Raw genomic sequence first — 26,960 nt, 5'->3', positions numbered from 1 at the left:
AAAATGTGCACACACATTTATGTATCTGCTTTTTGAAAGCTGGCACAATTTAAATTCACAAAGATTAAAGGGAAGCTCATATTTTCTATCTAATTTTAGCATTTACTACAAAATTTTGAATTAAGACATGGAAATAAAACATGCTATAATTTATGAGTGTTGGCTACAGTGTTCATTTTTTGATACTTCTGGAATTAAAACAATACATCCCTTTAGTAAACCCTCTGATAACTGGAACCCTGATGTGCGTGACAACTAAATGAGCTTATTTGAGTTGAACTTTGTCTAGCTATTACAAAAAAACACACGAATAAATAACTTAAAAATGGTATATTACACCTTTATATTTACTGCCAATCAATACTGAGGCTGGAATCTTTAGATGAGATCCTGAGTTACTACATCATACTGTGATAATGAATTGACCCGTGTTTACTTAAAAGCTACTTTTTGAAGTTTAGAGATATTATTAAGATAGTCTTTACATATTTCGATATAAGCTTAATAAGATCTCTATCATTTCAATGCTAAGTGCCTAAGAGAAATACATCACTTGAATATTAAATTTGAAGGAGGGTATTTTTTAATGAAAAGTGAAAAATCAACCTGCAGCAATTGTGGACTTGGAATTTTCACTTACTATTGTCTTCCAAAACAAGATAAAGCTAAAAAGTTGGATGATATGATCATCTTCCAGATATTAATAATGTCCTTCTCCTTCTCCCTGTATGCTGGCCTCATGTTGGAACCAGCAAAGTCTGCACACCTCATGGACTGCTCCATGGTCAGCACCTGTGCTACACTGCACGTAAAGAGGATCAGATTCAGTTACAACCACCACACCTCCTCCAGTGCCAGCCTTTTCTGGCTCCAGGATAGCACAGATACTGCATTTGCAGAGCAGCTTAACTTCTTAGCTGTTGAATGATGACCCACTTATCCCACTGGAATATAGGCTACGAGGGAAAAACAAAGTGCTTCAGAGAAAGTGTCCTATACGTGTTTAGTGTAGACACATCTCTGGAAAAAAAAAAAAAAGGAAAAAAAAAGTTTAAAAAAATCAAATATAGAATTCAACGTTTGCCTATTGATTTCCAGAGTATTTTAAGCCATAATGAGATGAGTGAGAGCTATGAAAAACAAGATACTTAAAAATCTGGTTTACAAGTCTAAAAGGGCTATACCTTCATTCAGCTTTAGAAGTAAACCACGTGAAAAATACCTATAGCATAGACATTGGTTTCCTAATTCATCCGTATATTAACAGCCACATTTTAAAGTCATTACCATTGATTCTAAATTATGGTTCCAGAATGCATCTTAAATGATACAGGGAAAAAGAAAAGAGAAATTTGCTGCTAACCAGGCTAAACAGCTTTCCTTCAGTGGAATGACATCGACTGACACCTAGGAATGTTATTTTTAAATAGCCCATGATATGCTTGTTGTTACAACTGCTCCAAGCACCTGGTGAAATTTGCAGCTGAGAAGGCCTAACAATTTAAAAATAAGTGAATCACAGCTTACTTTTAATGTCAAATAATATAATCACATGTGTTTAGTATTATGCATACTTAGACAAGCTGTCCATCTCTGTTCCCAATAACTTCTTTCCTTCTGTCATCTCAAACTTGACATTTTTCAATTCAAAGTATACAGATTTTTTTTCCTTGGATGCCCTGTCATTAAAACTGTCACAAACTGTAACTATTTATGTGTATCTATGTAGTGTTAACATAGCAAAATCTCCACAGACGTCACACTGGTGCCGTTTGCTCATGTTATTCTGCTGCCAACCCTGGTTTTCACCGCTGCTGATATGATGCCCTTCTGTGCACAGCAGGCCCCCTACCCTTGTTGACTGCTTCCATAGCACTGCAGGCCCAGGCACGCTACCTGTGTTTCTGGTTGTCTTTGTTTTTCAAGTATTTTAGAAGTCACACCTAGTGACACCACATCTTAATGCAAGGCCACAATAATTACATAATAAAGATCGTATATATGGCCTATATAGATAAGTAGCTTTGATTGATCCGAGTTTTGAATTTTTCTCACTAATGGGGAAACCATCCAGAACTCCAATTTTTAAGTCCCTATTTTCAAATGGTTTCACATATGCACACCTCAGCTCTTTACAGCCTTGCAAACATATACCTCAATAGGTCCAGCCAGGCCTTAATAAAAAGAGTGGGGTGAAGGAGGGGGTAGAAGAGGAAAGAAGAATAGAAAAAATAGAAGAAAAAAAAAGAAAAAATAGAAACTCTTGCTTTTTGTTAACTTTGGACTGTCTATACATTTTGGCAAGCAACCTGATGAAAAAACAGCTATTTTGTCTTCATGCTTTTCAGATCATGTCTTCTATTCTTCATCCTCTCCACTCCTTATTCTACAATTCAAAGCATTGCTACACCTTTCCAGTGTCAAACTTACTGATATATCTGATATACCCCAGACAATGATATCTCTCCCCCCGAGCCTGTTATTAAATTTGGCTCCAAATCACTGGTCAGGATAATGTTTTTAATGTTGTTTAATTGAAGATCCTAATGGGTGAAATGTAAATATAAATCAAACTGAGACTTCATTAATTACCACCACAGGTTGCATATGACAGTCCTTAGCAGTAACTTGCATCTCCTGTGAATTTTTTGAACAAACTTTTCACAACATACATAAATTGAACAAGGGGCAGACACAAGCAAACATGGAGAAGGCCTCTTTATCACAGAGCATTGTGATAGGACAAGGGGGGATGGTTTTTAAACTAAAAGAGGGGAGATGTAGATTAGATATAAGGAAGAAATTCTGCACTCAGAGGGTGGGGAGGCACTTCCACAGGCTGCCCAGAGCAGCTGTGGATGCCCCATCCCTGGAGGTGTTCAAGGCCAGGCTGGATGGGGCCTTGGGCAACCTGGTCTAGTGGGAGGTGTCCCTGCCCATGGCAGGGGGTTGGAACTGGGTGGTCTTTAAAGTCCCTTCCAACCCAAACCGTTCTATGGTTCTATGAAACACGTCAATAACAGCAGAACTAAACACCATAAGATGAAATAAGATCTCCATCCAAAATAAAACAAGAAATAAGAATGTCTAGAAAAATAAACTAAATTAGAGGAAACAAATTGGAAAGCTCAGGAAGGATCTTGCCTCCCCACTGCCTGTCACAGCTGGAACTCTCATCTAAATCATTAAAAAACAAGTAAGGATCCTTTTTTAAACTGTTTTTTCTTTCCTTCCTTTTTTTTTTTTTATATATATTTTTTCTTTCCCTTCCTTTCCCTGCAAATTTAAATGATGGCCAAAACTTAGTATTTCCTTCTGTAAATTTCACAGATTCAAACTTGTTTGACACTATCACCAAAATTATCTGTGCCCCTATCTCTTTTCACAGTTCCAGTAAGTACTAGCCTGTTTTTCCTTCCATGACAATCACCATGACTATTTGGACCAAACTTCTATTTTCTTTCCTATGCCTTCTTAGGTTAGTCTGCTTCTCAGAAATAGCACCCCACTTGATTCATGGTTTGCCTTATTTCTGCTGCAGCAGTTCTCCTTTCACAAATGGAACCATTTTCTTGGACTTGTTCCCTAAAACATAGCATCTTTTCCAGATTTTTGCAAATAACTATTAAAACCCATCACTGTAAGAGAAAACAGAAGAAATTAATTCATTAATAACAACAAAGTTTCAAGAGTTGCATGAGATTTTCTGCACACAGACTAGGTTACCATACTTGGCAGCAGTAGATGAAAGCCCACGAAGAGCATGAACCTGATACTTCTGACTCAATTCTCCTTTCTCAAGTCCCCATGGTTGTTTATTCTACTGATACCTTTCTTTGTGGTTAGAGGTGTGCCAGGGGGCTGTTAAATTTTAGAGACTTAGACTAGAGACTTAAATAAATGTGCTTCTTTTTCTTCTATTTAGGAGAACATGCACCATAGCATGAGGAAAATAAGTCAAAGCCTCATCCTCTTGAGAAGTCCACAACTAAGGCTGTTCAAAAACTATCCTGCAAGATCCAGGTGTCCAAGGTGGAAAGTCTTCTATACTAAATCTGAGCAGAGAAAACTTACAACAGTTTATATATTACAAAGAAAATGTGACTTGACATAACCTTCAATTGCTGTCAGGCCGAAGCAGAAAAAGGGCTGAAGTCAGTTTTGCAGACTTAGTTCTGGAACAGAAGAAAATCATTGTATAATGTAAAAAAAAAAAAAAAAAGCAGATTTTCTAAGCCTAAGCATAAGATCCTGGGGGCATTTTCACATCAAACTGATTAAGGGGATTACTAAAATACCCCTGTGGAAAGGGTACTTGGCAGGATAGCTGACTCTCTAAGTGGCAAAACACAGTCAACAAAATATAAGATGAATTTAAAACAATTACTCCGGACATATTACTCTGTCTCGAAGTCCATTCAGTCAGTATCTGAACTCACAACAGTCTAGGTACACGACCCTACAAGCTAAAATGAGCACAGCTGATCTCATATTCTGAAGGTGCTGCAAAACATGCAGATCTTTAAATTATGTGGGCACTAACTGACACACTAATAAACTACTACTCCATTAGATTTCCCAGTTAAGTTAATGTTTATTAGCTTTCCCTTCTATTATCATGTTACTACTCAAAGTACAATGCTTTGAAAAATAGTCATACACATTTAAATTTCACAAGTTAACATCTTGTCTAAGATATTTCGAGAGTTCGGGATATGCAGATACATTCTATGCAAGTGTTGCTTTTTGGTGTATTTTTTGTTGGTGGTGGTGACTTTTTTTTATTATTATTTGTAGTCCTATTGTAGGTTCTGTAAACCAGACCCTTGAGGGGAAAGTGCCTAGACATTCACCTTTACTGAACTACCCCCAAAGGATCAAAACTCAGAAAAGCCCAGTTTTATTAGAATATAAACTAGGACAGTTACCTGTTTACACAGAGAATATGAAAACTGTGTAGATATGACAAAACTGACATTATTTTCCACTTAACTGTTCCCTTTGAAATTACTTTTAGGTACGTCCTTGTTTCCAGTATCAATTTTGTTTGATGCCATGACTTCCTGGGTTGTAACAAATGCTACCCAGGGTGTTCCTGTCCCCGACAAGCTTTTTCTGCCTATGCTGCAAAGTTTCTGCCTATCTTTTCACTCTCTGTTCATCTCGACATTTTGCAAGTGTCTGCAACAAGAACCCTACACACTCCAGGTCCTTGCTGTGATTCTCCCCCTGGCCTTCTTCCATCTTTTCTCCTGCCTACCCACCCTGCATTTTTGGAGGCTGCTTTTCTTCCCCTTTTTTTAACTGCTGTTTACAGGAAGAAAGCAACTCTTCCAAATGTTTATTTATTCCTTAAAACAATATAGCTTGTAAACTGAGAACAAATAAATGAAACACGTTCTGAGTTACAGGGTCAATTCATGGCTTTAATGGGAACTTGGTCCAACCCTATACATGAACAGGACTCCATGTGTTAACAACTTAGATCTTGTTTGTGTACGAATGATTTGACTCATTTAAATCTGGAGGAATAACAGCCAACGACTTTAGTCACTGTGCAGTAATTTATATTGAAAAAATATGAAGAAATAAAATGCTGAAGATGTATTATGCATTATGCAAGTTATTATACACATTATCAGCTTGAGAATATCAAATTTCTTCAGAAGAAACAAAGAAACTTTAACAACTGTTCAAGTTGTGACTGCTCTACTATAGCAACTGAAACCTTCCTATGAATGGGATTTTTACATCATGTTTAAAATACTTGGTAAGTATTGTCAGTCTTGCACCTGCTTCATTCAAGATGAAACCCTAACTTGGATCTCAGTTTCTTACATTAGGTATGTTCCACCTACATACATAAATGAAACATCACTTAGGATTGGGGTTTGAACTCAGGTCTTTCATCCAAGCCAAGTGGTCCCACCGGTCAGTACACAGATGCTCTCCACCTCTTTGCCCAACAGATATTTAAATGCTTAAGTAACACAGAGAGTCCTAATAGAAAAGAGAGAAAGTAACTCCAATGTATTATCACCAGAGGACTTTCCTAAAAGATGGGGAAAAAAAGAACAGAAACTTGAACCTCGGTCTTTAGGGTGAGTTTGTTAATATCAGAAATATATTGGAAAAAGTCTCTCATTCCTTCAATCCCCATCAGTAGCAAGCTTCTGTAAGTTCTGTAAGTCCTTTATTTGTAAATCCATTTTATTAATACCTAGGCAACAAGGGAAATACTGCTTATTGATAATAGGAGCTTTTCCTTTTTGAACATATATTTAGTCTAAGTAAGGGCTTTGGACAAGGATATGTAAGTACATGCCAGAAAGATTACAGTAGGGATGTAGCAAAGCCTGGAATAATCAGAAAGAACTATGAACCCAAAGAAAAAGAACAAGCTACCTGCAAAGCTAGCCATCACTTCATCTTTGTGGTGGTCTGACAAGAAGCAAGTTGTCACAGAGAAAACCTAGACATTCGTGCATTCTGTGATCATTAAGTCCTAGGGAATAGCACACTTTTATGTACTGTTTACTTCCATATGTATTCTCCTGCATGTGTTTTTTGGTTTAATTCACAGTACTTTGGTGCGACTAACTATTCACATATCAACATCATTATCAAGACAGTAGAAAAAATTTTGGAGTAAGCAACTAAGTCAGGACATGAGAACCAGAACCACAAAATGGCTTCAGTTGGAAGGGACCTTAAAGACCACCCAGTTCCAACCCCCTTGCCATGGGCAGGGACACCTCCCACCCAACCAGGCTGCTCAAAACCCCATCCAGCCTGGCCTTGAACACCTCCGGGGATGGGGCATCCACAGCTTCTCTGGGCAACCTGTGCCAGTGCCTCACCACTCCGAGCAAAGAATTTCTTTCTAATACCTAATCTAAATCTTCCATCTTTTAGTTTAAAAAACATCCCTCCTTGTCCTATCACTACACTCCCTGACAGAGTCCTTCCACAGCTTTTCTGTAGGCCCCTTCTAGGAACTGGAAGGCTGCAATGAGATCTCCCCAGAGCCTTCTCTTCTCCAGGCTGAACAACCCAAGCTCCCTCAGCCTGTCTTCACAGGAGAGGTGCTCCAGCCCTCTGACCATCTTCATCCCAGAGCCCCTCTTTTGGACCCCCCACACACTTATTGTGCTGGGGGCACCAGACCTGGACACAGCACTCCAAGTGGGGCCTCACAAGCGCAGAGTAGAGGGGGACAGTCACGTCCCTTGACCTGATAGTCACGCCTCTTTTGATGCAGTTGGCCTTCTGGGCTGCAAGCGCACACTGCTGGCCCATGTCTAGCTTTTCATCCACCAGAATCCCCAAGTCCTTCTCTGCAGGGCTGCTCTCAATGAGTTCTTCTCCCAGTCTGTGCTCATGTCTGGGATTGCCCCTACCCACATGCAGCATCTCGCACTTGGACTTGTTGAACCTTGTCTGGTTCACATGGGCCCACTTCTTCAGCTTGTCCAGGTCCCTTTGGACAGCATCCTTTCTCTGTTTTACTGACTGCACCACTCAGTTTGGTGTCATCTGCAAACTTGCTGAGGGTACGCTCAACCCCATTATGTCATTGGTAAAGATACTAAATAGCATTGGTCCTTAAACAGACCCCTGAAGAACACCATTCATCACTAGCCTCCACCTGGACATAGATCTGTTGACTGCAACTCTCTGGCTATGGCCATCCAGCCAATTCCTTATCCACTGAACAGTCCATCCTTCAAATCCATCTCTCCAACGTGGAGATCAGGATGTCATGTGGGACGGTGTCAAAGGCCTTACAGAAGTCCAGATAGATGATATTGGTGAGCCTTCCTTTGTTGACTGATGCAGACGAAAAGCTAATTTTGAATTTTGGGCTTATAACAGTTAACTGCTTTTCCCTCAGAATATACAGACCAGGAGAAAAAAAAAAAAAAAAGTTATCTGCCAGGAATTGAGAATTACAGTTTCAAAAAATAGAGTAGGAACAGTCCCAGGAAAGATGTGTGTATGAAGTCAGAATGTCAAGCTTCCATCCTAAAAAGTCTATTTAGATTTACAGATGCGAAGAGAAATACATTTTTAAAATCATAAAAGAAAATGACTTTTTAAACACAGGAAAGATGTCTCTAAATCAGGGTGGGATCATATTAGTTGAATAGCATAAAGTACTATTAGTGTGAAAGCCATACTTGCTTGCTCTGCGCTAAATTCATTAAAATTACAGAGAGAGGGAGAGGGGGAGAATCAACTAACAGGCATCCAGAGTTTAGGGGAAACTAGCATTGGTGCCAAATTTCCAATAACACCAAATGACTCAACCATGAAGTGCACCAATAATTTAATCACTGCCTTTCCCGCTGTCATCTCCTTCCACTATTTGATGAGTAGCTTCTTAGAAGTAGATGTTGTAGGGGAAAAGGCACCTTTATACTGAAGGGATCTCAACCACAGCATAGCAACAAATTAACTGAAGTGGACCAACAGGAATATATTGCCTTTCTGTGATCAAGCCATTTTAAGTAAGGTACAAAACACGGATTTTAAAAGTAATTTTTATTCCTAGTTTTGAAAAAAACATTTAATATTTTTCTAAGTTATTAAAATACTCTATAACTCCTAAACTTAACAATCAAACATCTGGTTTTCTTTCTATGACTGATGAAATCTCTGCTAATGAAGTTAATATTTTAAACAGAAAATAGATGAAGAAATTAAGGCATATGAATATTATTTTCTGTTGAACAGTATTATAGAAAGGAAATGAAGTAAGAATAAAAAAAATCAGAAAGTTACTTCTTTCCCAATACATTCAGTGAATTCAGTATTCCGGATTTTGTTTTCCTCAAGACATTTTCCCATCTTTAAATAGTATTTACATTGCTGCAAGTTCGTCGTACCTGAAGAAGGGAGAGGGGCTAGTTACATGTCTAAATGATATTAACTGATAATGTTTATCTCTAGTATTTACTGAAAAGTAGGAACTGTAGAAATACCGCATAATAGTTTCACGTCTGAAAGTAATTTTCCTCATCTGAAGAGGTGAGCACAGCTTTTGTTTTCTTCAAAATATTTCAGATACATATCCCTAATCTTGTCTACCATTCAAGAGACTACTGCAATGATCTTATCTTTGCTGTGTGTAGGAAGGTGTGTAGGACCTGAGTCAGGCCTCCACTAATGTTGCTCACGTTTTCTATGCACTATGCTTTTCATATGAAGTACATGCCTTTCTTAAAGTTAAACTCTATGAATATCATTATCACAAAGTCTTTATGCCATTTTGTACACAGTCATTAAATATATTTCTGGTTTGATAACTACAACATGAAACAAGCTTCAGTAAACACATTTATGTGCTTTTAATTTAAAAGTTTAAGTACATTAACATACAGATTTAACAAAGAAAATTCAACTGATTGTTATGCCTAAAACTAAACTCATACTCCTTTAGAGTCCTGGGATTTATTTATTCAATCAATCATTCAGACTTCTGTGATGGATAACAATCTACTATGTTTGCGTGTTTTCAAGAGAAGTGGAAGAATATTCTACTGACACACTCTGAACTATAGAACCTTACAGGGACCTCTAAGCCACAAAAACATGCCTGAGTTACTGAGGGCATAGAAGTTGTTTATTTTTTTTAATTTTTTTTAATATATAATTTATATAATATACACATTATATTACGTATATATGCAATTTTAGCATGCAACTTAAAATTTTGAAGTTTCTAAATAAGATCTGAATATATATTTCACCTAAAGTCATAATATGTCATAAACTAGTTCCTTAGGAGAGTTAAGGAAAAAAAAATTTGAGATTTAATCAAAAAACTTTTCTGCTGTTTTCCTATTAAATTACACAAATACTACCTTAAAACAGAAACAACATATATATAATCTTGTATTAAATTTAAAAATAGTAATTACAAACAAAACTGTCTTTTATACTTGAATTGCATATCAATTGTTTAAAAGTAAAAAAAAGGTAAAGGTCTTATGTAAAAGACGTCCTGAAGTATTTTAAAATACTAAACTGTATGTTTTCATAAAAAAAGATGCTTAAAATTACCTCATTTCAACTTTCTTCTTGCTACTCGTTCCCTGTTGTGCTACTGAAAAAAATCCCACTTTTTATAGTAACAACAGGTGGCTTTTTAGTTGACCAGTAAAATAGCTTATATTTCTTTACAGAAATAAAAATGACAGTCTGCCTAGATCTTTCCTAAAAAGGCTAAAGAGATTTTTTTTAATCAATCACCATGTAAAGAACTCATTAAGTGACACAGAATTTGCTTCATAAACAAATGCAAACTATATTTCTCCCAACATGCAAAAACGTCCTAACTGCAGTTTATGCAAGTCTGAATTCATGTACTCTTAAAACTTTTCTTAACCTAAAAGAAGAATTCTGAGAAAAGTAGCTTAAATTTTCATAACAGATGTATTTGTTAACATTTCAAAACAGAACATTGAACTCCTGTGAAATAAATCCAATCCCTAAGAAGATTCAGTAGGATTTTCTTGCCTTTTTCTCATTTATTAAAAAATATCTACACTTCTGCTTGATAGACAAATGAGGAAAAATGTAAATCTGTGTCAAGGCACAGATTTGAAGCTGAAAACTTCTAGTGAACTAAACATTTGTACCAGCAACCATCATTAAAATAGTACCAATTCCAACATGATTTATGTTAGCATCATTTGTAAATTATTATGATTGAATAGTCAAGGTTCTTCCAATGCACTAAAATTTATTGCTTGATCTACGAAGCATGTTTTATGATAAAATTTCCTTGCTTTATTTTTTTCCTTTTTTTTTTTTTTTGTGGGGGGGGAGGAGGACGGTGGCTGAGGAGGGCTTTTTGCTCTTAATTAGTGATGATAGATTTGGAAGCACTAGACTCATGATTCATTTGATGTTTGAACTCAAAGTGTTCATTTTAGAGAAGCAAAATCCATTTGTAGGCTGGACAGAATTATGCCATTGGGTACTTAAGGTCAACCACAGCTTTACTGTTATGGAATCATATGGCACATAAAGAAGTTAATTCCTCCTGTGCACATTTCTTCTGATTCTGTTTGTAATAGAATTATAGAATTTGTTTATTGTCTCTGAAGTAGGGCACATTGTAGCAGATATACTCAATTATTTTTAGTGATAAATGTTTCAACAAGTACCACATTTTGTATTTGTAGTTGTACTTGAGTGGCCAAAAATGTTTCAAATTCTGCATTTGGATTCTCTTGTTCCACCAGTACTGATTTCAAAGAGATCCAAAAGATCTTGTATCTTAAAAAAAAAAAAAAAAAAAAACACCTCCCTTATTTATTTTTTGTGGGATTTTTTTTTTTTTTTTTAAACTCTTACCCTCACTATAGGACATCACAACTCTTATTTATGTTCACGGCCTTAAAATCTCTTTCTAGTTTCCTAAGAACACTTATATTCTTTGTTACATGTACCTAATATTCAAGAAATAAACACACAACTCCAACAAATCTTACAGGAAGTGCACAGATCTACAAAACTGTAAGACAGCAGTCTAGCAGCACTGAATTACAATGGACACTTTTGCATTGTGTCCACGCCCTAACTGAAAGTTGCTTCCCCTTTTCACCTTGTCCAGCAATGAAGCGAGACATATTTTGGGAGGGTACCCAAAGCTGACCTGAAGCACCATGCCCAGTGATGCCAATTCTCATATGAGAGTATAAATACCCTTGAGAAGAGAGATCAGTTGGCTAGGTAATAAAAGCTAAACTTGGTAGCTCAGAAATCTCCACTACAAAATAAACATTGAGGGAGATGAGTTACAAAGAACAGTTTCCAAAACAGTCCTGGAATGCTTTGTTTCATGACCAGTGAAACCAAAGACTGACAGAAGACAAAAAACTATTTCCCTATCCAGGATCTCCCTTAAAGTCTTTTCTTTAAATGAAACTGTCACAATGTATTAGATGAGTAGTTTTACCAAATTAGTTATTTAAGTCCACAAAATCATCATCTGCAATGAAGGAGATACAGAACAATGCAGAATAGGGTACCTGCTGGATGGTTGGGTTTTCCTTGTTTGTTTGTTTTTGAAGAAGTTAGCATTATCTGAATCATGTTAATTACCCTTGCCAAATCTGGGGATATGATCTTTAATTATTAGCTTGTTTACTGCCAAAAGAAATATACTCTGTTCTACTGGCATTTGTATATGCCCACTGATCTTGGAAACAAAAACAAGGCAATTATAATTTCAAACTCTACTAAATGAAAATTTAATATTAATTTACTCTCTCACATTTTGTACTTTATTTTCATGAAAAAATATAAAGACTATGCATATATGCATTTATAATGAAAGCTACCTCCCTTTCCAGCTTCTTTTTTTTTTTTTTTTGTGACCAATTGGCAATGTTCACTGGATAGAACATATTTGAAGTACTGCTTCTGTTGGAATGATACCATGACATAGTATTTTAGTATCTGGCTGAATGCTACAACTATGAACAAAACAGACATATTGAACAAACATTTTACTGTATTCCATGTGAGTGGCATGGCTATTTATGTGCAATGTTCATTTTAATGAGCGATTCTGTCAAGGAAAATAAAACTGTGTTCATGGTTCAATAAATGAGTCTGATGATTAACCAGACTTGACAGATTTTAACCTCTAATGTTTTAATTCTCTGCTATCAATGATGCAACTTTTGCTAAGCTAAATATTTAAATTTGAAAGAATAATTTTTGTTTATATCAGCTGGAAAAAAAAGATTTATGGATTACCTTTGGCGAATTGCATGACATTAAAAATTTATATAACAAATTTGAAGGCATGTATTCCAACTACGAGCTTATAAAATTCAACTGAATTAATTTTTGTATTTTTACATAGGAATGCATGATGCATTCTAATTATCAGCTCAAAAAAATAGGAACCTATCTTCAGGAATGCATAAACACTGAAAAATACTTAGTCTTATCAGTGATATGCGGAAACTTGCATGCACACCAAAAATGCATGCACATAAAATACTCCTTCATGCTGTTAAATCTTATTTTTCACCCCTTACTCACCAATTTTCAACTTCACAGGAAAAACCAACATCACTGCTGTAGTCTACCACATCCCATCTGCTTTTGGTAGTAAGTATACAAATGATATGTTTTGTATTATTTTGGATATTAAAAAAATACAATAAAACAGATTGGTTTGTCCTTTTAGAATATAGGCATTATCACAAGGAATGAGGATGAAATCTTATGCCCACTGAAACTGGGAAGAGTATTTACTACTTCAAAAAACTGGAAAATCAACTGAATATTCAAATATTTTAATTTAGTTCTTCCACCATTCTAAAAAGAACTTCTTCATAAGATGCGTTTTACTTCCACGACTTCTAGTAAATTGAGTAAGATTCCTTCTGTGACAAAGCAAGCTCCTTTTAAGCATTTGTAGTGAAAAATGTCTGGTGTTTGATTTTCTATTCAGAGACAAAATAAAGTTTGGATCTTTTATAGCTTCAAGAAGGCAAGAAGTCTATTTTACTTCTACTTTATTCCTATTACTATGGTAACCCAAACTATCATCATAGATGCTCAAAAAAACCAACCCACCTGCTTCTTTTTGATATTATGCTAGCTGAAGAGCCTTCAAATGTTCTTGTTTTATTAAGCTCTCTCATTATTTAATAGGGCAAATGTTACTAACATTCTCATTTTCATATTTCAGGCTTCATAAACATGTTGGGATTAAAAATACAAACAACAATATAAAGATCATATATATTAAAAAAAAATCTTTTTAAATGTTAAAAAAGAAAATGGGCGATTATAGATACCTATATTCAGTAAATACTCAAAGTCCCCATTTGAGAACAGAGCTACTGTTTCTGCTCTGAGCTATGCACCAGCACAGAAAAACAATGCTAAGATTGTGCTCAAGTGCTCTCAATTATTTTTTTCTAGCTCTTGAGGCAGGTAACTCAGTGCTTCGATAACTAGCTTAACCTTCCAGTTGAGAAAATATTTTGAAGAGCTGATTTCATGAACAGGAAGATGCAGGGATAATTATGAAAAAGTTAGACTCATGGAGCAATTAATCTCACTCTGCTTGCTATGTGCTCAGCTATAAACCTCGAGCTGAATATCCATAACCTAAATGGGTATAGAAACCAACCAATAAGATATATATATATATTTATTTAATTAATTATTATTATTATTATTTTTACTGCAGCACGTATAACTAAGTCTACTCTGGAGATTTATCTATTATAGGGAAAAAGTCAACATGCTTTCCAGGCTCATTAAGTAACGGAGTTCAAAAACTGCCTGTCCTGTGCAAATGGTTAACTGAATAATGCCATTTATGTTCATCTCTATCAAATAATAATTTTACCTTTAAAGTATTAAAACTTACATAACTTTTTCATAAAGCTACCTATATTTACAACCAAAATTGTTTTAAAACTAAACAAGTGAATTTTTAATTGACAAAAAAAAATGGTATATTGATAGAAATCTTACTTTTGAGAAAAGATAATGAACTTCAACTTTAGTATCTGCATTTTTTTGACTTTCCAATTATAATGTAGATATCTTTCAACCTGATAGAGTTCTAGCCTGCTATCATTTCAGATTTTTGTGTCCATTTTTTCCAAAAACAGAGAGGATGTCATTTATTCTAAGATGATATATTTATTACATTTGAACACAACTGTCTGAAAAATGTGCACTAAAGCTTGTCCATCTAAAACCCAAAGACTTGTAAACATTAACAGTACAATTCCAATCTCACATATTCTGGTATTTCTCATTGTCCTAGATAATTTATAGATTTTATACCAAATCTAGATTAGAGAAAAAAAATGAGAACTGTTTCATGGCAACTATTTATTCTGAACGTCAGCTTTTAAAAATAAAGGAGGCATGTTGCCAAACAGAGCAATTTTTATTTTTATTTTTAAGCACACCAGGTTATCATTGTTATCTTTATGCCACTCCTAATAAGAATGTAGCATGAAAAATATTGCAAAAAGAAAAAAAAAAAAGTGCTTTCATGCAAATGATTTCATAAAGTATAAGGAAAACAATTAATACAATTAGAGGTAGCAAAACATTTACTGATAATGCAGTTAATCAAAATTTAAAAGAATCTATCCAGTAGTAGCTTCATTTAATTTCTTTTTATTCAAGGGAAGACCAATATATACTCAGCACAAAAAGTGTCATGATGCGGGGGGGGGGAAAGTAGTTATGAACAGTTGTCTTTATCTCAGAAATCTTTCCACATTATTATTTTGCCTTTAGTCTGAAAAGCAGATGATTGAAAGAAAGGGATCTAATAATTCATTTATTACGAGGTAATGGAAATTAATTTACTTTTTGTTCACATGGATGCTCTAAACACTAATTTCTTGAATAAAGGAAAGAAAGATCAAAGTTTCATGACATTCTTTATCTACTTTCCTCTTCCCAACATCTAATGACCCTTTCCAAAGTTATTTTTTCCTGACTCTTTCAGACTTTTTAGCAATTGCTTTTTTTTTCTTAAGTAAAAGCATACATCAAGAAGTCTTTTAGTTATCCAAAAAGAAGAGAAACCACTCGTTCAGTTACGAAATTATAAAAAACATTCTTTTCAAGCAAGGAAAGAAAGGAGAAAGTTTCAATACAAAATGAACAGCTATGCTAGCATTGCCTTGGGAGAAGCCTGAAGACTGAGCTTTTGATTCAGGAACTTAACAAGGAAATGATCTTTGTTTTTCTTTCCTACACAGAAAATTTCAGCATAACAATTCTACAAAAACGGCAAATATATAATAATGGACAGATTTTGCTCTCGAATAGCTTCCAACCTACACAAAGTGGCTGAGTATGGGTAAAGTGGGAATTCAGAGAAACAGTTACCGTTAAGTAGCTCATTCTCTTGTACAAGTAACATACAACTAACTGAAAATCATTCTCCGGATACTCCATCAGGTCTCCACTGATGGCCAAAGACCAAATAAATTAAAAATATAGCTCTGTTATAACAGAAAGCTCTGTATTGTTGACATTTCAATCAACGTACAGTTTATGTACTTTCTGAGTTACTTGTGTCTAATTGGCACTAATGGTCCTTTGGTAGATGTGTCTGTTAGTTTGTGTAATATTCACATTTGGGCAACCATAGCATCTTGCAACCAGGTGTTTCACAGTTGATTGTTTCATTTTTGAATAGGCATTTCCTTTTGAACCAAGACTCACAAGATTTTCATTTTCTTTAGCCAAGTTACTGTTTTATGAGTGACATTTCTATTCCTCTTTCCCATGTTCTCAATAATTGTATACTACTGTTGCCTCTCTTCAAGGTCAAAGTGCATTACGTTTAATCTCACCCCAAAATGGCAGTCTTTCCAAAAGGATAATCATCTTGCTATGTAACTTCTGTAGTTTTAATTTATGAATCTTCAGGATAATATGGCTCATTAACTTATAACTACACAACAATTCTCTCTTGCTGTTGATTACATTTTGCTTCTGAAATTCAGCATGATAATTAAACAAAAAGTTGACTTTTTCAGAGGACAACCCATAGCATAAGACCATAGGATGACCAAGATCTATTTTTCCAAGTGGTAATAACTAATTCAGAGACATATTACTGTAGTAGTAAATAATTAAGCTTATTCTTACATCAGTATTACTTTTTAAACTTAAATCTCTGGAACCCCATAAGCAAAGACCTAGACAGCAAAGATGGGGGGTACAATTGCCTGCTTCTCTCAGTCTAAAAATAATTCCTGAGACCTATTTGGTAGCTATCACAAGTTACTGTAAGGTAAATGCATTCCTAGCTGTCCACCTGCAATGGAAAAACAAGCATCATGCTTTGCTAACACTGTTGTTGGTCCTTTCTGTAGCAAGGCCTGGGGCAAAAACAGCATGAAGATTGAGCCATGTTCTCAAAGGTATAGGTTGCACTTGAATTTCCTTGACTCTTATGTAGGACCTTTGCACTTCAAGTTCTGCCTACGTGAACTTGTACTCTGTATGATCAGCTGGAGAATTAGCAACTAGGTGCTCTAAAATTAGGCTCAAGGGCTGCACAGCTCAAAAAAACAGAAGTCTATTGAATTTGTGAACATTGTTCCTGCATTAGTAATAAAATATTTCAAGATTGTCTTATTCTGATTATTTTGCAGCTTTCACAGGATTTTTAACTTCATTTGAGACTCAAAAATGATAAAAATACTAAACAATGTTTTCATTTCTGCAAATTCTCACTGTCATGTCCATTTTTTCCATGATACAGCCTCAAGCTCTACTGTATACCCAAGGTCTCAGCACTAGCAGTATTTACTTTATCTTGGAATGAAACAATTTTCCCCTTAGGCTTCAAAACTGTGGCATTCAGAGAGCAACTGACTCTCCAGTTAAAGATCAGAGCAGTTCTGCCTGTAATTGACCACTTCCCTTGAAGATTACAATTCACACACACTTTGAGAAGAGAGGCCCCTGGATTTGATATGGTAAGAGAAAGAAAAGCCCTTTTCGGCTCTCTTCCTGTACCTCACAACTGAAGAAAGAAGGCTACTAAGGGATCCTTGACACATGCAGGTTCCCTGCCATCCATGCTGCTGAAATTCTACCACTGTGGGAACACAGTCAGACACGTGCCTTGGCCTTTTATTTAACAATCTGGGGGATCTGTAATGGAAAAATAGACATATGGAGTCTTCCTTTTCTGTGTAGCTCCATTTCATATAAAACTGGGCCTGAAACCCTGCACCAAAAATCCAGGCTTAAATAAATTGCTTTGTATTTATGAGTTGCCTTTACACTTAAGGGTCCCTCTGGTAAATCTCAAGAAAGAAAATTAGAAGCACTTTTGAATGCCTCTTTTACAAAACCAATTCCTAGGAAATTAAGGAAACTGAAAACAAGGGAAATTAAATCTGAAATACATAAAGAAAACATTAATTATGAAGTGTGAAGGAAGAGTCATTCAAAATCAATTCAAGAAGGATTAAGTGAAAAACATGGAAAGTCAATGCTCACATTAGTGCTGTAATGATACCCTTCTAGAATGCTTTAATTTAATTTAAAAAAAAAATCTAGTCCCCAAAATGAATTGCTTTTAAGTGAGCAAAGTGTTGGGCCAATGTACAAGCAATCTTGACAGGGCTTGTCACAGAACAGCCCAAGAATCACATCTTGCTGTTAAAATAAACCGATAAGCCCACATAACAAAAGAAGCTCAAGACTGAATGATGTTACGACACTTGCCACAATTATACTGATTTCAGTTCTACTTCCCACCGGTTCATGGCTCTGAGAGAACAGAGACCAAATTTGAAATTATTAATCCCTATCACTCCTGTTATCTGAACACAGAAGAATATCCATCTATAAAGTTTTTAACTAGGTATGGCTAGAACAATTTCTATCACAACAGAGCCATAACTAGTGACATTTAATTTGCAGTAGTAAAAGATGAATTGGCCTCCTATGTGTTTGAAGTTCAGACTTGGACACATTTTTAAATCAAGCTTGAAAGTGATCTGAATTAACCACCCGGCACAATTTCAGTATTGTGACTACTGCTCTGGAAATAAGGGATTTTATTAGATACATAAGTTCACTTTTATTCTGGAACATACATAGATGTGGCATTACAAACTTTCTTCTGAAACAGAAGGCACAGTAATGAGGATCTTTTAATCTTCCAAAAAGAATGCTTTTTCTTCATCTCTTACTCTTGTAAACATGGGGTATGGAAAAGCCATTAAATCAAATAGAAAGAATACTAATATATCACTATTTCATCCAGATTTCGAATGTCTTTTTAAATTCAGGTGTGAATAAAGAAGAAAAAAAACTCACAGCACAATTTCATTTTCTTGAAATACTGGAGAAATCAAGTATTACTTTATATATTCTTATAAAAAAGAACGGTACAGTAAACTAAGTTATGGAAACTAGACCACTGAAAAGCTATTATTAAAGAAGCTCACAAAAAAATCACTATGTACAACAGCGCATTGTTATATTCCCACTATATTTGACATACTGCAAGTAGCGACAAGTGTAAGTACATTTAACCACTGTGACTGTCTGGTGTGAATTTGGCTGTATTCCTATTGTTCATGTTTCATGTGAAAAGGTTTTTAAAAGATACTGAAAGGAAATTAGGTCAAATAAGATGTACTGTATTCTATGAATAAAATAGCTACACAGTTTCTCAAACACCGCCTATTTGTGCCAGGAATCCTTTTATATTTAGTAGGATGCTGTTAATAAATTCAAACCACATATCTACAAATGGTTCAAATCAGTCATTGTCTCCACCACCACACACAGACAGGATAGTAGGAATGCAATTTAGCTCAAATAAGGTACTACACGGGAAGAGCAATCAAAAGCCTACTGATAACTGATCCCAGGGAGATCTCTATCCTTTTCCGCAACTTCTTTGTTCCCCTTTGAGGGAATGGACTACCAACAGGTCAACACTAATCTATCCCAAATTACTACCAATTCCATAGTCCTCCAAAAATCTAACAGTCAAGGGAACACAAAAAGGGGCTACTGTCCTCATATTATCCATAAAATGTGCAGCTTCAGTAAAAACTAATTAAAAAATAAAAAACTAAAAATTAAGATGAAACAGAAAGTAAAGTGTCATTTTACTGTAAGGAGACTCCAATTTTGGGTTACCAAGGGCATTCCCTCCTTGCTGGTTGGTTTATTACACTGGTACTTCATTTGTAACTACAGCTCACAGAATTCCAAGGTTTTTCAAAATGACCCTCACACATGCAGCCTGATAATATATGAAGGAGGAGATGAACGGGAGGGAGGGGGGAAATATAACTTCATCTCCCAACATGTGAATTTCATGGTGCTTACTGTGAAACCCAAGAGATATGGTGTTACCCAATCTTACTATGCAAAATAGTTAGGAGAGGAATTTAGAAGGTCTTCACAACTGAATGAATACCAAGGTAGTTTTTCAGTTGTTTGCTTGCTTCCTGTTATTTTTTTTTTTCCTTTAATATCTGTTTCATCAGATCTCCCCATTACTGACACCGAGACATTTGTGAATCAGTTCCACATTTGCCTGACCACCTACTTAAATTTATAAATCTCAAGCATAGCCCTCACTCCCTCCTCTTCAGAGTGAAGCTCTGAGGCTCCTCTGATCTCTGTCCAATGGCAGCTGCTCCACACTCTTGATGATATTAGCAGCTTCCTACTCCACCCTCTCTAATTTCACCAAATCTTTCTTGACATGCAGAAACCAGATTGTGCTGCACATTGTGCTCAAGAGGCGGCCCTAGGAAGTTTTTAATACAACTAGCAAAAAATTTCCCTGTGTATTCTTCTTGGTGGCGCTCTTAATGATACCTAACAGCACCTTTGGTTTCTAGTCTGTACACTGACGTGATGACTACAGAAAACCTTCAAGAAAAACTTAAAGAGTCCCCTCCTGTGTTCTGAACACCAGCTCTGAATTCAAGCACGCAAAACCATTTTTTTCTCCTGTGATGTATTACATCTATATACACTAAAACTCACCTACCACACTTCTACCCACTCAGTTTTGTGAGATCTTCCTGGATATCCTTTTCATCAGTGTAGCATTTGACCACTCAGAAGGGCTTAGCATACATCACTAGCTAACTTGGAGCTTCCCCCCAACCCTCCTTCCAAAACAGGTGACCCTCATGTGGTTGTGGTGAATTTTTAACACCTAACTTACCTGTTTGGTCTAATTTTTCCCAAATTTACTCTTATTTACCTCCTCTGACATACCCAACAAAAAAAAGTGCATCTAGTCTTGGACTTTCCCTGGAGTTTTCAGTGGTAAAGATTGATGCTTGGCCTTATCGCCTAAGCACTCCTTTTAAATCAGACAGAAGGTGGGAATTCTTCAGAGAACGGGGGTTTAGATCACAAGCAGCCTTGCCCTGTTCTGATTCCTTAAAACATGCTTTCAAATGATAGATCTACATAGTATGTAACAACTTAAGGTACACATTTTTATAATGCAGGTGATATGATTATTAAGCAGATTAATTGAATTAACTGTCTTTTTGTGGCACATAGCATTGAAAAATACTCAAACCAACATAACTGCTAAAAACGCATGTTGATGAAGGAAAGAGCAGACTTGTATTGCTGGTGGTGGACATGATACAGTTTAAAGCCATGTGAAAGTCAAAATTAAGGTGAATGATTTGCCATCACTATCATGAAGTTATCAAATGTTTCTGACTTACTTGTTCCGATTATGCCCTCGTGATGTAATAACTCAGAATTTTAATCCCTGTTAGTTACAGGAAGTGAAACTTTGAAAGACTCAAAGTTATGGTATGCTGGTTTACTTATTACAACTTCTGGAACATAACACAAAAATTGGACACTTGCATGTGGCCTATTCCTCTTCTATTTCTATTAATTTCCTTTTTAAGGCTAAAATTGATAAAATACAAAATGTGAGCTTCAGCTATTCCTCACTTAGAGACCTACTTTCCTGCCTATATAGAAAACAGTTTTATGAAATATAGTGTTTGACGTGGTATTATATGTAACAACAGCTTATAAATGAAGACATGGAAAATTTTTATAAGTTTTGTAATTTTTCTAAGATTATTACATGCCCTAAAATGATAATGAAGTAGATTGTAGTGTGATACAATCAACAGTACTGATCCACAACATCTAATAAAGCAGACAGTAGTAATTACACTGGTTTTATGCCAATACCATCCCTGATTACTAGACAGGCACATACAGTAACATCAATTGGTTGACTGGCTTGTATTTTATTCTTATTATGTTTTGTATCCCACCCTCCACTTTCAACTCAATACACAACATTAGGGATCATCGAACTTCATGGTTGACTTGAAGATTATTCAGCTAAGAATGAGACACCAAGTAAAACATCCTTCATTAACAAACAAACAAAAAAATATAAAACTACTTCATCGAGGCTTTCTCTCACATTAAAAAAAGAAAAACAAAGAAGATAGTTATGTTTTTATTAATATAAAAATGTGGAAATAAAGAAGAAATAATTATTTTCAATCATGGTATTTGATTAATGTATATAGAAGTTTCTCTACAAATATTTACCTGTAGGTGGACTGTAGATAGTTTGTGCAAGTGAACGTTGCAATTCCATTTAAATAATTTGAAACGCAAAGATTATACGTTTGTGTTGTTCCCATTCATATACACAATACAAAAAAGTTTCATTTATATGTTGTCTGCAACCGGAAGAGTGATATTGCACTCCTGTTTCACTGTAATTTTAAATTCATAACAGATAATTTAATGTAGTCCTTCACTAAGATTTGATTTTCTTTCCTACCTTGAGGCATCACAATTCAAATGTCATCAACAATGTACATTTTGCCATCAACAATGTCATTAGTGACAGGAAAATACGCAAGAATAGCTAATTCTCTACTTGCTTAAATTGGCACTGAGCTATTTGGACTAAATCTTGAAATGCAGATTGCAGATTCTATTTTACTTCTCAAGCAACACAACTCTGTGTATGAATGGATGGGTAAAGTCAGAATAGTTTGGAAAATACAGGGAATATCTGCACAGCAGTCCACAAAATACTTTCCACATATACTATACACATATGAAGTATTATTGTCTTTTAGTGGTATGAGACAACAACCAGCTTTTGACAGACTGGAAATTGATAAAGTGGCTTGATCCAAGTTAAACTGAGAAATTTAAGACATAAGAAATCAGTGTGCCTTTACTAGATTAAAGCAAATCTTGTTAGATATATCTGAGTTAGCAATAATTATTTCTATTAAAGTCAGACTATGGAACTGAACTGATTATAAAAGAGACTCAGTGAAAACTTCATATATGCACACAGCGTTTTTATGGCAGTGAAATCCAAGATGAGTACTTTGCCTTTCATTTCTACAATTCCAGTATTATTTTCAGAAAAAGATGCTATAGTAGTTTATACATACGTACGTTCAAGTGATTTAATTGATACTTAATGTCTGTGGTATGTCCATGGTTATAAAAAACAAACTCCTAATTTATGTCACAGCTTCCTAATTAGAGCAAAGCAGATTCATTCAACAGCACAAAAACACAACAGGCCTCTACATAATTTTTGTAGAAGTAGCAAGAGCTCATCGTGATCTATGAGTTTAGTTTAAATTCAAGTTTTGGACCACATTTTGGAGAAATCAAAGAGGCAGGTTAGACCTAAGCACTTGCTTGCAAAATTCACTGACACCTGAGATTTTTGCTCCCCACTCCCACATTCAAAACAAAACTCATAAAATGTTACTCCATATGATACCTGACAATCACCATGAGTAAGCATAATTAAGGTGAATATATCCCCGAGCACTGCTACTAAGTTCAAATTATTTCAATAAAATTATGAGTCATATTACACTTATATCAATATAAATGTGTTGGAGTTAGAGCAATTAGAGAAGACTGTGCTTTTAAGCTCTCCATGCTACTCCTGTGCCTCTCTTGCCACATGTAAGAACTAACACTGTCTGACTAGTCCCAAAGCCTATATATAACGTGCCTACTGTCATACAGGCTATGTAACTTCTCCAGAGCTATTCTGCAATATATATCACCCAACTGTAAAGCACAAAGAGTAACATGAGCAGTGCAGTTTTAATCCTGTATTTCCACCCAAAAATCCAACCGTTTCTTCTCATATAAACACTTCTACCCTAACATACCTTCACTCCACCTTCCACATCCTCCTCCTCTGTTCTTTCACCTGTAATCACATCTGAGCTGCTGTTTCATCTGTCTGCCACACTGACACAATTAATTCAAAAATACCTATGTGCTGATGGATGAACAGGTACATATGTGATTAGCCTGCAGGCCAATCAAAGCAGGTAACTGTAAACATCTGCTTGTGGTGGCACAAATAGGAGATTTTCCTTTCTATCAAAACTACACAAGGAGGCAAGATGGTAAAAAATAAGGGGGGTGGGGAGGTTAGACAGGACACAACTACAGATGGACGAATAAATAATAAACTTCATTTCCAAAGCCATCAGTAGTTGAGACTAGAAATCAAGAGAAGTAGAAAAATCTAAAGACTTATTAAAAGTTACAAAAACATCATCTGGAAAAACAGTAGTCCCTGATATTTTCATCTTAGGAAAGCCTGAACATCACAACCTCAGCATAACCAAAACAACAACAGCAAAAGTACACTAAAACTGTCTGCACTGTGGGCAGCTAAAATGTTATTCATTCATTTAGCATTTCTGCCTTCTTACTAAATTGGTTGTTATAAGCTGCAACCTAATCAGAAATACTTAATTAAAAGATTCCCAGAATAATATATAAAATTATTATTAGGCTGGATTCATGCAAGAAAACAAAAATCTAACCTCACAAAAGCATCCAAGCTAAGTCAGAAAACACTGCCTTTTCTGTATTGTGAGAAAACTTAATTTATAGCTACTACTTATTAAAACAGATTCTTTAAAAAAAGTCATCTTACAAAAACTTCCATTTCAGAAAGCTAGAACTCAATTCCCAGCACAAATTCACATATAATTCAACACTAGAGCAGCTTCTCAAATGTACTTTATAGTATTATGACTAAGAGGTAGCTGAATTGATTTTCAATTCAAGTGAGAAATCAAGTTAACCTCAACCTCCCAACAGAGAAGTGCATTCTAGTAGAGCATGGGAAAACATCTAAAGGTTTTTGTGGTTAACACAAAACCCAGTTGCTAATGCAACAAAAAAAAGATACTGTAAAAGTTCAATCTGCCTTCTAAAGAGTCTCCAAATACCACATTTCCTGGGATGAGAAATGATGTCCTTCCCCACCTGATGAGGATCTGGCTACAATATATTTGACATTTTCAGACTATCATAGTGTAAGTAGGAGAAACTGGCAACAATGCAGATGCTTGACTTCTCACAGTACAACCACATCTGGCCTGGATGGGACATCTCAACAAAATCACAACACACTCTTCTGACTCTCAGCGTAACATCTTCATTATTGTCATCATCAAGGCCATGTCAAGCCCAAACTACAATTTAATTTCCCTTCTCTAGTACTCAGCAAACAAGCAGCTAAGAAGATGAAAGCCAAGAAAAACATATAAAACATTGAACAAGAAGTAAGAAACACTTCGGTGTGCTCATGGTAACAAAATGTGGTTATGGATCAAAAAAAGATACTTGAAAACCTAACAAATAAAATTAATTACTTTAAAAATACACCAAAGAAACACTATCCTTTTGATGCAACATATCCAAAAGAATTAAAAATTTATAGTAAATATTGACATTCTCCTACCTTTACTCATCTCTTAAGAAGAACAGCACTAACAATGAACAGGAACTTCAACTACAGGTTCACTTTACTTAAGAAGAGTGAAGATCGCACTGCAAAATGGCAGAATGATAAAAACAAAATAAATGTTCTTCAATTTCATAATGGCCAGGAAGAGTAGGAAAACTGTTTGAAGGCCAGCCTATTCAGAATACTAAGGCTCAGAACATCCAGAGTATTAGTGGGCTTTCCAATGCATTATTACTGTTCCTGGTATTTACCTAAAGGTTTTACTTCTCTTGAGAAAATAAGGTTTACTGTGGCTGATCCACTTAGCATTTCCCATGCTGGAAGGTTAAACCACTGCTCAATACCAAGGTTTCTACAATGGGAAAAAAAAATAAAAATGGGCCAGCTGGATTAGTTGAATGTTTCAGAAAAACATGCTTTCAGAAATTGATTTTTTGAACACAGAAGAATGAAGTACTTAAAAAAGAGAGATTAATGAGCTATACTCTTGAGTGAAGCTAAAACCACAGAACCTGACTTTAAAAGATAAAATGCTTGCTGATTATTGAAAAGCTTCCTAATTCACCTGGTATCATCTAAATAAATTCAAGAACAAACATTTTCTGTTCTTCTCACAAATCAAACAACTGATCAAAACTATTTCTTATTATTTTACAGCGGTTAAGTTCTAAGAGATTGCCCATGAATTAAAGAGAGCTATACATTCAATGTAGCATTCATTTGTAATGTTTTTAAAGTAGTGTTCTGGGAAGGATTTAGTAACTACTCACTGAACAACACATTCTGGTTCACACTGAGAAAATTAGTTAGTTGTTGAGAAAACAAAATAAAACACAACATCCATATTAAATATATACATATATATTCAAATGTGTATCTCGTTCCTGAAACAAGCATGATTTCAACTAAAATCCAAGACAGTTTCTTGGATGAGAACATGCAGACTGTATGTTGTCTATCACATTTTTCTTAATATATAAAAATACCTCTCATTGCCAGAAAACTTTTTTTTGGCCTTAAACCTGAATGAGATATCTTTGGAATCCCTATAAATACGACATTGCTGCATTCTTGGCGCGGTGTGTTTTTTGTCTTGTTTTTAAGAGGCTGTATTAATTCAGTTTTTAAATGAATGGAAATGAGGAGAAAATGGCGTGAGACTGAATTTCAGAGAAGACTATAAATAAACAGGATTACCTAAATGCTGTTTTCTCTTAAAAAATAAAAATCCTGGAAACTCTAGAAATCCAGTCAGAATCTGAGAAAAATACATTAATATACAATTACAAATTAAAAAAAAAATAAAAAAAAAAGCCAAAACCTCAGATAGAATTGAAGGATATATGAATATTATATTATGGCATATTTGAAAGTCTGAGATAAATTTAGACTCTTCTGTGTTTCTCCTGTGTTTTAATGCTTATTGAGATGAACTACTTCATAAGAGTATGGAAATTATCCAGAACAACTAACGTTCACTCTCAAATTAGAGAAAAAACACCTTTATCTTAACCTATTTTTTCCTCTTTGGGTAGTGCTAAGAGCTATGCTAAACCAGCCCTTATTTGACATTCTCTGAAGGTATTATTTACACGAGAACACCCAGAACAAGTTGCAAGGAAAGCAATGC

The 26,960-nt window shown here is 35.3% G+C and overlaps 1 protein-coding gene and 1 long non-coding RNA gene across 4 annotated transcripts in view; both read right to left on the bottom strand.

The window, feature by feature from the left end:
- Positions 1 to 25,274, bottom strand: part of LOC310900144 — a 226,596-nt gene extending 201,322 nt beyond the window's left edge. The window contains exon 1 of the long non-coding RNA XR_014584856.1: positions 1,288 to 25,274. This is a non-coding gene — a long non-coding RNA (uncharacterized lncRNA). The remainder of the gene's footprint in view (positions 1 to 1,287) is intronic.
- CADM2 (cell adhesion molecule 2) overlaps positions 1 to 26,960 on the bottom strand; it is a 660,501-nt gene that overhangs the window by 541,610 nt on the left and 91,931 nt on the right. The window lies entirely within an intron of this gene.

Source organism: Anser anser (assembly GCF_964211835.1).
Source record: "Anser anser genome assembly, chromosome: 1".
Taxonomy (NCBI): domain Eukaryota; kingdom Metazoa; phylum Chordata; class Aves; order Anseriformes; family Anatidae; genus Anser; species Anser anser.
The sequence above is the reverse complement of the archived record's forward strand: the minus strand, read 5'-3'. Positions and strand labels throughout refer to the sequence as shown.